The following is a 15092-nucleotide window of genomic DNA, read 5'->3' as shown; positions in this document are numbered from 1 at the left end:
GATAGTCAAATGTCCTAATTATTTGTCATTTCTTAATTAAATGCAAATTTATTCAGATTTTCCAGCAGAATGAAGTACATAATTCTGTATTGTTATGTGTTAGTCACTCATTCACCTATTCAGTATTGTTAGATGTTAATCAGCTCCAATACCCAGCCTTTTCTTTTTCTATCTTTAATCAAAGGATAAACAGCTATCTACTAACTAAACACTAAATGCTCAGCATTCTAGTTAATTATTATGTGAAAGAGTTATGTAGATAGTGGTTTCTTACTCCAGAAGTTTAAAACAGAACTAAAAATCCACGATTACTGGACCACTTCCCCTGATGTGGGAAGACCTTTTGAACTGGCACAGAAGACTCAGAATTAAGGTGCTCAAAGTCCCTCACTTCATCAGTGTTTTCCCACGTATCCCCCACCCCAACTTACAAGACCCCATTCTTTCCCAATCAATACCCTCACTTTAAATCACAGTAGACACCCTGTGATGCCGAAAGTTCAACTTAATTCAGCCAATAGCAGTATGAGGTCCTATGTTTGATTTTCAGCAATTTCAGTCCTCTGGCTACAAGAGATAAGGCTCTCCTCCAGGGCATGCCAAATGTTCTTAGGCCATTTATGTAGTCCTTGACCTAAGAATCTGAATCCCTGAGCTCATTGTTTTCTTTCACCACTTTGTTCAGTGATATTAGGAGCAACCAACCAACATTATGTTCCTTAGTTTTCCAAAAATATTCAGAAGTATCACATACAGAGTCACTTAGTTCCTTGTTTCTTGTAAGGTATTGATTAAGGGTCTTCAATGCAGATATTTTTGCATATCTCTCTACGCATTTCAGCTAGGACTATCAGTGCATAGAATCATGACATCTTCAAATCTAATCAGGTTGGAGAGGCTATTCCAGAAACCCCAGAACCAAGTCAGAAAACTCATCCATAAAATTCTGTTTATCAAGAGCTGCCCTCAATACCAAAATTGATATTAGTCAGGGTTCTACAGAGAAATTGAACCAGTAGGATATATGTAGATATATGTATATAAGAGCAGATTTATTACAGGAATTTGCTCATGGCATTACGGAGGCTGAGAAATTCCATGATCAGCTGTCTCCAAAGCTTGTGGTGTAATTCAGTATGGGCTCAAAGGCCTGACTGAGAATAATAAGAGCTGATTGTGTAAGTCCCATTCTGAATCCAAAGCCTGAGAACCAGGAGTGCTGATGTCCAAAGCAGGAGAAAATGGACGTCCAAGTTTAAGCTAAAGAAAGCGAATTTGCCCTTCACCGTTTTGTTCTCTCCAGGCCCTCAGTGGATTGACTACTGCCCACTGCACTGGTAAGGGTGACCTTCTTCCCTCAGTCTACCAATTCAGATGTTCATCTCTTCCAGAGACACGTTCACAGACATCTACAGAAATAACATTTTACCAGCTTTGGGGGCATCTCTGAGTCCAGTCAGGTTGACATACAAAATTAACCATCACAGTGGGCAAATGTCTCTTCTTCTTTTGTAATGTGTTTCTACTATCTTTTACAGTGCCTGGCACATCACAAGTACTTCATAAATAGTTGCTGAATGAATAAATAAAGTTCTTTAAAATGTTGGCACACTTCCTTTTCCTTACTTTTTCTTGAGTCAAAATGACATTGTTTTTCATAATGTATTCCATATCTTCTTTAGGTGTCTAGAGTATAATGGTACTTTCTTACATTTTCAAGTACTAAATTCCAAAAGGATACAATGAAAGTATTTTAAATCATTCAATAAAAGTACAAAATAAAATATGTGATATTTAAGTGACAACTTTTCTCAATTTTATTAGCATTTCTGGCATATGTATTCATCTTTGGGTGAATTTATGAATTACTGAAGATATCCACTTCTATATGGAGAGATACAGGAAAGAAGAAAATAGTATTACTAAAAATGTTAGTATTGTTAATTTCAGGTTGTTTTCTGAATGTCAAAAGTAGAGCAATTTAAATACAATAAATAAACTTTTCTGACATAATACAGTTCAAGGTGATCCTAATACTGTTACAGAATATATTTAGATGGTATTTCTATCTTGCTCATTTGTATATATTTTTCTAATTCTTGATTGCAAAAGCAGATGGAGATGTTAAAATTATATTTTATGGGAAATTAGACATTACAAACATAGTTCTAAAATGTGTGTTACTTATTTAGAAATGTACTCACTTGAAATGTGACCAGAAGGCAAAATTCTTTTGCTGGTATTTCAATCTACTTATTATTCTACACATGTAAAGTGATGTAAGCGCCACTGCCAGATGTGACCAATTATCACAAAAGCACTTCCTTAATCTAGGATCTGGAAAAGACTAGCTAGACAGTTCTTATATTTGATATCTCAACCTCGACTTACATTGGAAGTCGTTACCAAGCAAAAAAATAATGTAACTCTGAAAAATTGGGCTCTAAAACCTAAAGGTAAAAAGACTTGGATTATGGCAATAAAGTATCATAAGCCCCATGTTTCTAAAATTCAACATCAGTTGAACTTCAAATTGGAACTGGGATAAAACATTTTGGTAGCAGCAGATCAGAATTTTTGAAAATACAAGATATCCATTGATAGCAGTGCTTTGAACAGAGGTCGGGTTAAAGATTACAGTCTATTAAAAAGAATAAGGCAGAGAGTACACGTTACCACAAAATTTAAGTTAAATCAATACTTATTCTAAATTCAGTCATTATTGAGTCTTCTTCTAAGACTATTTATTTAAAAAGTGAAAAATAAGTCTAATACTAGCAACAGTTCTTATGTGCCAGGACTTGTTCTTTGGGCTTCATCTGTTGTTTCAGATATTGTTTGTTAGTTCCTGGCTCTATTCTCATTCTTTTTTGTTGTCTTCTGTACTACAAGCCTAGAGAACAACATTTCCCAGACTCTGCCAGCTCAGTTACTAATGAGAGGCTCTTGTCTGAGATTAGAAAGGGAAAGATGGGAGAATGATGATACTTCTGGCTCTGGCATTGGTAGGCAAGCCCACACCCCAGCAATATCCATTGTGGTTTCAGCCACTGCAGCAATAGGAGTAAAGATCTTGGGTTCCCAGGGCACCAGTGTTGTTTCTCAGTGGCAACAGTGGCAGTTCTAGCAGTAACAGTTGCAGCAAAGGCACATGGGTGGCATCATGGACAAATGTGGTCCTCCTTCTCCTCAACCCAAGGGCAGTAGCAACTTCCTGAGGTTACTGTCTCTGGGTGATGTTCCTGTTGTTCCTCCATCTCTTCCAATATATTTCCAATCTATTCCTTGTACTGCTTCTCTCTTTATTTTTAATACCTAGAACAGTTTATATTTTCTTCACTGAACCAGGATGATACACACATATCAACTCATCTAATCTCCACACACAAACTTCTAGGACAGTTATAATTACTAATCTCATTTTACAGAGGAGGGAATAGAAGCACAGAAAGAGAGAGTAGCTTTCCAGAGGTCACACAGATAAGCTGTAAAGCCAGGACTTGAACTCAGGCCATCTGTCTCTAGCATCTAGGCTCTTAATGTTATGCTATGCTGCTTAAACCAGAGCCTTTCTCTAATATTAGGAGATTTTTTTTTTAAATCAGGACTGTTTGCTTATAACCCTGAGACTGTGCCTGTATACTATAAGAATCTACATTTGTTAAGTGTTAGTTTAGAGAAAATCAAGTTTGCATCCTACAGATGTAAAATATGTTTGTACTAGGTGGTTGAATTTTCTATAGTACCTTAAATAATTAATCCTGTTTGGCTTCACAATTCTATTATAATAAAAAGATAGTATATATAATGCATCTAAAATCACAATGAGACATCACTTTTAGCTCAGATGGGTGGCAAAAATAAAAAAGAGAGGCAATAACAAGTGTTTGTAGTGGAGAAACTGGACCCCCTCATACATTGCTGGTGGGAATGTAATATAGTGCAACTACTGTGGAAAATAGTTTGGTAGCTTCTTAAAAAGTTATTAAACATAAATGTACCATATAACCCAGTAATTCCACCCCTAGGTATACACCCAAGAGGAATGCAAATGTATATTCACACACAGACTTGTACATGAATACTTGTACGTGAATGCTCATAGCAGCATAATTCATAACAGACAAAATATTGGAAACAACTCAAATGTCCATTAACTGGTGAATTAGATAAGAAAAAAATATGGGATATCTAAACAATGGAATATTATCTGCCAATAAAAAAGAATGGAGTATCGATATATGCTGCAAAGTGGGTGAACCTCTGATTATGCTAAGTGACAGAAGCCAGATGTAAAAGAACACACATTATATTGTATGAATCATTTAGATTAAATGTCCAGAAAAAGCAAATATATATAGATTCAGAAAGTAACTTAGTGACTGCTTGGGCTAACTGTGGGAACAGTGAGTGACTGAAAACGGACACAAGGGATCACTTGGGAGTAATGGAAATGGTTTTTTTAAATTGGAAAAATATTTTTATTGGAAATAAAAAATCTTTATTGGAGTAAAATTGCTTTACAATGGTGTGCTAGTTTCTGCTTTATAACAAAGTGAATCAGTTATACATATACATATATCCCCATATCTCTTCCTTCTTGCATCTCCCTCCCACCCTCCCTACCCCACCCATCTAGGTGGTAACAAAGCACTGAGCTGATCTCCCTGTGTTAGGCAGCTGCTTCCCACTAGCTATCTATTTTACATTTGGTAGTGTATATATGTCCATGCCACTCTCTCACTTTGTCCCAGCTTACCTTTCCCTCTCCCCATATCCTCAAGTCCATTGTCTAGTAGGTCTGCGTCTTTATAATGGAAATGTTTTAAAGTAAGTTTGTGGTGATGGTTGTACAACTTTTGAAATCTACCAATATCATTGAATTGTACACTTAAAATGAATCAGTTTTATGCTGTGTAAATTATGCCACAATATGATTATTAAAAATATTATTTGAAACCATTTATTTGTGTAAATAAAAATTAACTAATTCAAATATATTAATTTTAAAGTACAATGCAAAATCTTTTTATTCTGCACAATAAAGTAATTGCTATAAAATAAATTTAAAATCTTTTAAACTCAGTATTATTTTTGACCTCCTGATAGAAAAGAATATTATATCCATTCAAAAATAATAAAGGTGCTTTATGTTCAAATGACCTTCAATAACACAGTAGGATGACATTTATTTTTATTTCCACAGGAACATATTTAAAGAATGTGTAATTGCCAATGATTGATTCAAGAAAACATCCACCCAATGAAAAACAAACAAAAAAAGAAACCTAAAGCATTGACCAACAATTTGGTAAATATCACTGTTGTTAATATATAACATATATTTCCTATCACAGCAACCAAAACACATCACCCTTCAAAACTTTCAAAAGCTCAATAATGAATGGGCTTTAGAGGATGTAAAAAGCTATAAAATGGAAAAGCATTATCACTAATGTTATAATTATCAGAGCTGTTTAAAAGTAAAAAGAAACTTAAGTGTTGAAGAAAATGCAAGAACTAGCTGTACTTAAATGTATCAAAAATCATTTAGCTATTTTGTCGGATTAAAATGGTAACTAATTCTTGGAAAACACCAAGAAAGATCATGAAATAGAAAACTGAATATAGTGCACATTAATTCCAACATTTAATGTAGGCATTAACTATGTGAGTAAACCAACTATGTGAGAATATTGTAAAGAAATTTGAAAAATTTAATGGCAAGAATAAATAAATGAAATATGATTTTATCTGTTTGAGCAAGAGCTACTTTAATGCAAACAAGGAATTATGCTTTGTTATTATTTATTCAACTAACACACCCACTGTAACAGATAAAAAGCAGAAATCTGTAAGAAACTATTTAAAATGTACTTATATGGCACACAAATATTACTTATGGAAAGGCTATGATAAATACTGAAGAGCATATCTCTAGTTAGGAAGCATCTTCGAATTTTTTCAACCTCAGTAGCCATTATTTCATTCATCCATCCACACACTTATTAAAAATCTACTATATTCCTACTAGTTATTTAAAATCTTCTAAATATTAGTGACCTCAGACTCATACCCTTCAAGGTTTTCTCTGGCATATATTGAGAATGTGTGGGAGAGATTGTATGTTTCATCCGAGTTCTCTACTCGGCAAGGTCTCCACAGAATATCTGTGCCTTTTTCTGCTGCCAAGTTCCATTGGGAACCATTGCTTCCTTGGTTGCCCTCCACAGTCTGGAACTCCTGGCCATAAACTCTTTGACAGAATGTTGCTCTCTCTCCAAGAGCAGAAGAGAACTTACAAGAGGACCTACTGTGTTATTCCGTCCTCTTCTGGCCCTTTCTTATTTGTAACATGCACCGTAATTGAAAGATATTGGAATGAAACAGAGTCATGACCTTCTCTTTGTCTTCTCAAATTTATCTGATATGGTGTTGCCATATTACTTTGATCCAAATCAAAGTAATCTGCTCAATTAACGTCAACATTATAAGTGATATAAATTTATTTTACGGTTTAGTTTTTCTTGTATTTCCCCTATTTCTTATCTTTTAAACTTTGTTTAAGGAGTATCTTATTAAACAGATTTTTTTAAGTTTATTTATTAAAAACCATCAATTGATTTTTAATGTGTAAAATATTTAATATATTTTTGTTTTGATTAATGATTCCTTTCTCATAAGATTTTTTTCAAAAGCTTCTATTTTATCTTAATATTTCATAGTTGTTTTTGTTTTGGGCTTTTCATATATTTTTAGTATGAATATCCAGTTAGTTATTGAAAAGAACTCTGTTTCTCCACTGATTTGAAAAATCTACTCTGTCACTGAAATCTCATAAATATGTAGATGTATCTATTCCCCAAATTATCCACTATGTTAATTGTCAATCTCTTATATAAAGATAAAGGTGCCTTGTGGTAACTGAGATTTGACCTTTGTGGTTTAATGCCCCTATATGACTTTCTTAAGCTCTGCTATTTCCATATATAAAATGTATTTTTCTTGTAGTTGAGGCAGGAGCAGATTCCCTAGTTATTTTCAGCCAGGATTATTAAACTATGTCAGACCTTCTGAGGAGCCTTAAAAATCCCTGAAGATACCCGTAGGGCAGCCATTTGATTATTCATCCTTTCATTCCTGGAGCTTAGCAAAGATCTTAAGTAACTGAAATTGTTTTTCTCTTATTCGACCTAAAATTATTTAGAAAAATGATGTAGCCATTTTTACATTTTAAAATTTACATCTAAAAGATTTAAGTTTAAGTAGCTGAAAATGATATAAACATAAGTATTTATATTTTTATATTTTTAAGGAAAATTGTTACACCATATGTCTAAATAATTCCAAGAGGATCTAATAAAATAGCAGTTTGATACACAAAATCACTTATTTCAAATCCTATAAATAGGTCCTTCTCTAACAGCTATAGAGCTTACATTTATCTTTTTCTATACCAAATTCCCCTCAGAATTGTATCATACTTTTCTGCAACAAAATATATTAATTAAAAAAATTTTAAAGAATGTTTTATAACCATGAAGTTCTAAATGTTAAAAAAAAACTAGGTTGAGTTATCATTCCAGTTGTTACTAATATACAGGAGACCCAAATAACAAAAATATGTTGCATGTTTTGAAAAATAAATAATTATTAAACATAAAAAGTCAATTTCTTTGATAATGTATACTGCAACTTTGCTGAATCCATTCATTAGCCCTAGTATCTTTTTTCTGGACTCTTTGAGATTTTCCATATATAGGATCACATCCTCTTTGAATAGAGTTTTACTTCTTCCTTTCTAGTTTGGATACTTTCTATTTCTTATCTATGTACTCTGGCTAGAATGTCTGGTACAATTTGAATAGCAGTAGTGATTTGTCTTGTTCTTTTTTTCTCTTTTTTAATTTATTTGTTTATTTTTGGCTGCATTGGGTCTTTGTTGCTGCACACGGGCTTTCTCTAGTTGCGGCGAAAGGGGGCTACTCTTCGCTGAGGTATGCAGGCTTCTCACTGTGGTGGCTTCTCTTGTGGAGCACAGGCTCTAGGTGCGCGGGCTTCAGTAGTTGTGGCACAAGGGCTCAGTAGTTGTGGCTCGCGGGCTCTAGAGCTCAGGCTCAGTAGCTGTGGTACAGGGGCCTAGTTGCTCCACGGCATGTGGGATCTTTCCGGACCAGGGCTCAAACCCGTGTCTCCTGCATTGCCAGGCAGATTCTTAACCACTGTGCCACCAGGGAAGCCCCGGTTTGTCTTGCTCTTGATTCTTGTCGCTTTTGTAATTTTTGTTTCTAATTTTTGTGTGATTTTGTGATTTTTTTTTATTCCTGATCTTTGACTTTTGTGATTTTTTTGTGGCTTGTTTTGTTCCGACCTTTGGGGAAATCTTTCAATCTTCATCACTGAGTATGATTTGACCTGTGGGTTTTTCATAAATGCCGGTTATCGTGTTGAGTAGGTTTCTTTCTATTCCTATTTTTCTGAGTATATTTTTTTATCATGAAAAGGTTTTACATTTTCTCAAAGGCCTTTTTTCCCCACATTATTGAGATATAACTGACATATAGCATTGTGTAAATTTGAAGTGTACAACATGTTGATTTGTTATACTTGTATATTACAAAATAATATTATTTAACACTTCCATAACATCAGTTTTTGTGGTGAGAACATTTAATATCTACTCTTAGCAACTTTCAACTATTAATATATTATACAATATTATTATGTCAAAGGCCTTTTATGCATCGATTGAAATGATTATTGATTTTTTTCTTCATTCTGTTAATGTGGTGTATTACATTGATTTATTTTCTTTTTTGAACCATTCTTGGATTCCTGGGATAAATCCCTCTTGGTCATGGTGTATAATCCTTTTAATATGCTGTTAGATTCAGTTTGCTAGTATTTTGTTAAGGATTTTTGCATCTGTATTCCTAAGGGATATTTGTAATGTCCTTTTTTTGTGATGTTTTTATCTGACTTTTGTATCAGGGTAATGCTGGTTGCATAGAATGAATTAGGAAGTGTTTTTTCCTCTTCTATATTTTAAACTAGTTTGAGAAGGATAGGTATTAATTCTTATTTAAATGTTTGGTAGAATTCACCAGTGAATCTCTCTGTTCTAAACTTTCTTTGTTGTGAGGTTTTTGATTGCTGATTTAATCTCTTTTCTTTATTATAGATCTGTTGAGATTTTCTGTTTCTTCTTGAGTCAGTTTAGGCAATTTGTGTATTTCTAGGAATTTGTCCAATTCATCTAGTTTATCTAATTTGTTACTGTGCCATTGCTTATAACATTCTCTTATAACAATTTTTATTTCTATAAAGTTAATAATGTCTTTACCTTTATTTCTGATTTTAGTTATTTATGTTCTTTTTCTTTTCTTCATTGTCAATCTAGCTAAAAGTTTGTCATTGCTACTTTGCAATATATGTTATTTCTGAATATCTCAAGTAGACCAAAATTGCCTATTTCTTGGGCCATGGTTTGCACTTAACAGATATACGTGTAAGACAGGAAAAACACAAAGTCCTTCAACCTCTCCACATATTCTATAATCCCACCTGAAGTTTTTCTAATGCATTATGGTTTTTCACACCTCTGGAATTTGCTATGTACTTGACGCTGCCAAGAATGCCTTTACTTACCCATCTTGTCACACTATATACAGCTAGATATAACCAATCATATTTCAAGGCTTTTGAACTCAAATGTCACTTCTTTTTAAGTCCAAGAGAGATAAAACTACTTCACATGATAACAGAGTTAGCAGCAGAATTTTTTTCATGTGAGCCCTTTTTAAAATTTATCTTTTAAATTTTTTATTGAATGAAAGATTCTTTAAGTTCTATAATGCTTTACAGTAGAATTTTAATTAAGTAACTCAGGGAACTTCAATGTTTTGAAATGTTATTTCCTTTACCTGTTAAACAAGAATAAATCATTAACATCCAGTAGTACATTACTTTCCATTAATTATATAGAAAATGTCAGTTTTTACATTATGTGCTTGCTCTTTTAAACTGGATTTTTATGAGGAATTCATATCTCTATATAAAATTGTCTACTAATAAATGCTTTCATATTCTGGAAAACTAACTTCAAAGTATCAAAAGTTCACAAAATAGACTTCGGTGTTGTTGAAATATTAGGAATTTCACTGTTAAGAGTGACTTCCATTTACTTTAATGTGTCAAATTTTAAGAAACTCTAATAAAGCAATGCCCTAAATATTTCTTTGAAAAGAGTAACTTTTTGTTTAAAAATGAGAATAATTACAGTGTACACAGCAGGAACACACCTCAGAAAAATCAAGCAGAAAGGAAAATTAGCATAAACACAATGTTCCATTTCTTGAGAGCTTTTATTGATTAAAGGAGAATGGAAAGAAAGAAAAACAGAAAGAAATGACATGGTTGCCTTAGTTACAACTATCATTTTATGTGATTACCTGTCCCTCCTGTCTGCTGCTACATTTAATAATTTGAGGGCAATGAGGAAAGAAGCAACAAAGAGTGTATATTATCCAATGCAAATGACTTTTTAATTTTTTTACTATTATTATGTCTAATTAACTCCATAAAAATATTAATTCACAGACTTATATGTTAATGGTATATTACTCTCTAACATATTTTTTCCTTTAAGTTAATTTTCTAATTTTAAATAAGGACTTGAGAATGTCATTAATCCACCTGCATTCACTAATTCAAAATATTTTATTGCTTGTTTCCATTATACCATATATTCAGCTTGGTTCTAAAGATAATATAGAAAACATGAAGCTCTTTACTCTTGAAGAAACTGAACTCTTATAATAGAGACATACAAATATTAACAGTTACCATACATTGTGATGTTTTGTGAAAGATATTAATTATAGAATATTAATAGCTACAGTACACAGAGTGTATCTTTTGTGTTCCAAACTATACTAGGTGATTTACATATATTATTTCACTGATTTTTTTGACAACCGTATGTATTACCTATGTTATTTCCAATGTCCAGAGGAAAAGCTAAGGCTGAGAAAGGTTAAATATTTTGCCCAAAGTTTCACAAGCATGAGGTAGCAGAGCCAGGATAAAATGCCAGTCATATTTGACTTCAGAGCCTGTATGTTTTGTATGTACAGAGGAGAGACACCTTACCTAACTAATGAGGTCATCAGCTAACTATTGAGAAAAGTCAAATAAATACTCGTATAAGACAAAGTGAGGTTTATGATGCAACTGGAGAACTACAACTATTTTATTAAGGTTCTAAAATGAGTAATGTCACAAAATGGTACCTAGAGAGACAGGTGGGGGCCTTTTAAGCCATTACTTTTGCATTCTTATCTACGTTTTTGTTTAAATTGTAATTCCCAAGCTTTACCACATTTAACCATGTAATATAAACTTTCTCAAAATACTTTGTGCTTTGCCACCTACAAAGGAAATTTTAATACATATTTTTCTTGATGATTCTAATCAATTTTAAATCCATGGTCACTTTGCCAACTGGAAACTACTGACTAGCCATGCTAGATTTTTGTTGCTGGTTATGAATCTCACAAAATTATATCCATTAAATAATTAAATTTTAAACAAAACATATTCTGTTCTATTGAGAAGGCAATATGAACATAATTCTTCTTAAAGAAAATAGAGGCATTCTCTTTTGATCTGATCATTTCTCCATGGTCTTAATTGGTGAATATGTAAGTGATTTTACTTAAAAAATGAAAACTATGTAGTATTTTTAAATTTTAAAAGAGGAATCAATTGGTTCAAGTGCATTGTTTTGCTAACATTCTTAATGTATTATCTACTTTAAACAGAGGAAAGTGTTGAACCATTTAATATTGTTTAAACTCCATATTCATATTCCATTTGTATTGTTTTCTTTTTCTTTAAATATCTGGCAGTTATTTAGTTTAGGTATCACAAGTATTTGTCAATTTTCTTAATATGTGAGTCTCCAGTAACAGCAGAGGGAGCTCACAGTGTATTCCTTTGACATTTGCTAAGTTATATACTTTTACTTCTGTTGCTCAGTGGAGGGGTTTTAAAACTAAAAGGTCTATTTTTTCAAGGGAATTAGTGTAAATATGTAATAGAAGATACAATTTATGGACTATGTCTTATAGGAATGAAACATAAAGAAAAATAAATTTGATAACTTCACTGCATATAAATTCATTAAATTCAGTTTTGGATTTTAAACATGAACTACCTCCAAGTGTTATCATTATCCTAGATTTCTGTGCCTGGCCCAACTCTTTTTCCTGAACTCCAGACTTTGATATCTATTCAGTATTTTTCCTCAGATGCCCAAAAGACATCCCACCCAATCCAAAAATAATCTCCCCTTTCTGCAAACCTGTCTCTCCATAGTCTTTCCACATCCCTGTTGAGGGCAACATCATCCTCATAGTTTTACATGCTAGAAGTCTTGGAGTCACCTTGACTTACCTCTTTCTCTCAAATCTCAGGTGTAACCCATCACATAGTTCTTTTGGTTATTCTCTCAAAATATTTTCAGAATCAACCACTTCTCAACATCCTTATGCTATCCCCCATCTCATTGCTCATTTGGATAACTCCAAGAGCTGCCTAAATAATATCCTGGCCTTATCCTTTGTTAACCACATCCCTATTCTATCCTCAACACAGCAGAAATAATAATCTTTTTAAAACAAAAGGCATATTATATCATTCCTTTCTTCAAAATCTTGTAATCATTCCTCATGTTACTGAGAATTAAGCCAACATCTTTCTAATAGCCTGTTAGACCTTGTATAATTTCTCACCTTCTTCCCACTTACCTCTCTGACCATACTGTCGGCTACTCTCCCTCCCTAGCTGCAAGGCCTTTGCTCTGTTATTTAGGGCCTTTGCTCTGATATTTCCTTTGTCTGGAAAGCCTTTCTCCCAAATATCTAGCTCCATTAATTCCTTTGTTCTTTACTAAAATATCATCTCTCAGTGAGGTAACCCTTGAGCAACCCATATAAAATCGCAATCCACTTCCCTCTGTTTTTTTGACCTCTCCTACCATACTCTACTGTTTTTCATATAGTTCATATTACCTTTTTTAAAAATTTTTTAATTTAATTTAATTTTTGCGGTACGTGGGCCTCTCACTGTTGTGGCCTCTCCCGTTGCGGAGCACAGGCTCCGGACACGCAGGCCCAGCAGCCATGGCTCACAGGCCCAGCCGCTCCGCGGCACGTGGGATCCTCCCAGACCGGGGCACGAACCCGTGTCCCCTGCATCGGCAGGCAGACTCTCAACCACTGCGCCACCAGGGAAGCCCTTACCTTTTAATATACTATACAGTTTTACTATTCATTATATTTTGTCTTCCTTCTAAAATGTAAAATCCCTGATGCAGCTCAGGCACGTAGAACAATTCTTTGCATATAATAGGTGCTGAAAAAAATTTTGGTCAAATAAATATATAAATGATAAACATTAACTTTGATTATTTTTATGGTATATATATGTGCTGCAGTCTGTTTTCAGTACTGTGCTATAATAGTCTTTTAAAAAAATCTAACACACCGAAGTTAGAAGTTCAAAATTAATCTTGGTGAGAATTATCAATTTTATATTTATTTGTGCATAGGTATATCTAATAAAGCATAGTAGGTATTCAATAAATGGCAACTGATTCATAGTATAATGTACTTGGAGCAGAAGAGTGCCAAAGTTTTGGAATAACTTTTAGTAGAGAAATAGTGTTACTTTCTCACTTGAAAGATTTTATGACAAAAATAATTAGTTTAGATCTCAATATAACCTGTCTCCCAATTTCCCTAAAATATTAATGCTAATGGATTATGTAAATCAGATGAGTCTGCTGATATTTAAGCTGGTATTGACACTAGCAGGTATCTGATTGCCTACTATAACTGAAAAATCATAAATCTGAACTGTTCAGTTGGCTTAAAGAACATATTTACACTAAGGTTAAAGTGTCTTTTTATCAGCTTTACAGGCTCTAATAAAAGATGATCAAATCTTCTCATTATCCAAAATAATTGACTAGTTCTCCTCCACTGTCCAAAGAACAAAATCAAAAGACTTTTGCATGGTTTCTATCAAACTACAACTTGTTTCTTTCTAAAAATACATCAAGGATGCTCAAACTCAGGAACCTCTGAATATGCTATCTTTCCCTTTTTTTGGAAATATTTCTTAAGGGCAAAACCCATCAGCTGTCCATCAAAATCTCTTCTCCCTTTCTCCGGTTCTTTCAGTGTCCACTGCAGTTAGGTGTGGCTCTCCAACCTCTGTGAGCTGAAGAGATGTGTATGGCTTCTAGGCCTGGCCCACAAAACCTATAAGTACCTTTCCATGTTCTTCTCCTTTAGCTGAGGGAAGGATTTTGCCCAGGGGGTCTTGGAAGGCATGAGTTAAAAATACCAAGTAACCATCAGCCTGGACAGAATAATTGCGTGCAGCTATTGTTCTGCTATCTGAAAACCTGCCCTTGATGCTTGCATCTAAAAAAATAATAAACTTCTTGCTGTGTTATCACTGAAATGGAAGGGAGTGCTATTCGTTAAGGATTTTCAGCTTACCCTAACACATGGCTAACAAACACCAAATACCTACATCTATTAAGTAGATGTCTTCTGTAATCTTTACCGACTTGCAAGGCAGAACTGGAATCCTTTGTCCCCACTGAAATATCTACATTTGCTTCCCAGAGGAATTATGACATTCAATGGTAAATATTGGTTTAGATATTTGTCTTCCTCTTATAATCCAACTTTTAAAGGACAAGGATGGAACTGTTTCCATCCTTGGAGTCTCTGTTATAGAGTATCTAGAACACTCTGAGTCCTGAATAAACATTTCTTGCTTTATTAAGTTAATACGTGAGTGAATGAATCAATGGCCTCAGAAACAGTGCATATTCCATTCATATTCATATTCTCAGCAACACTTCCTTTATTAAAATATTAGGTACTCATGTCTTTAAAAATTACAGAATGATTCTCTTATACTTCCTTTTTATTTCCTCATCTTCCCTTCTCTAGTTACATGCACACATGAACTTGTTTCAGCCACATGAAATCAGGTAAGAGGCAATGTCAACC

The sequence above is a fragment of the Mesoplodon bidens genome (assembly GCF_964165515.1).
Source record: "Mesoplodon bidens genome assembly, chromosome: 11".
Taxonomy (NCBI): Eukaryota; Metazoa; Chordata; class Mammalia; order Artiodactyla; family Ziphiidae; genus Mesoplodon; species Mesoplodon bidens.
Note: the sequence above shows the minus strand (reverse complement) of the source record.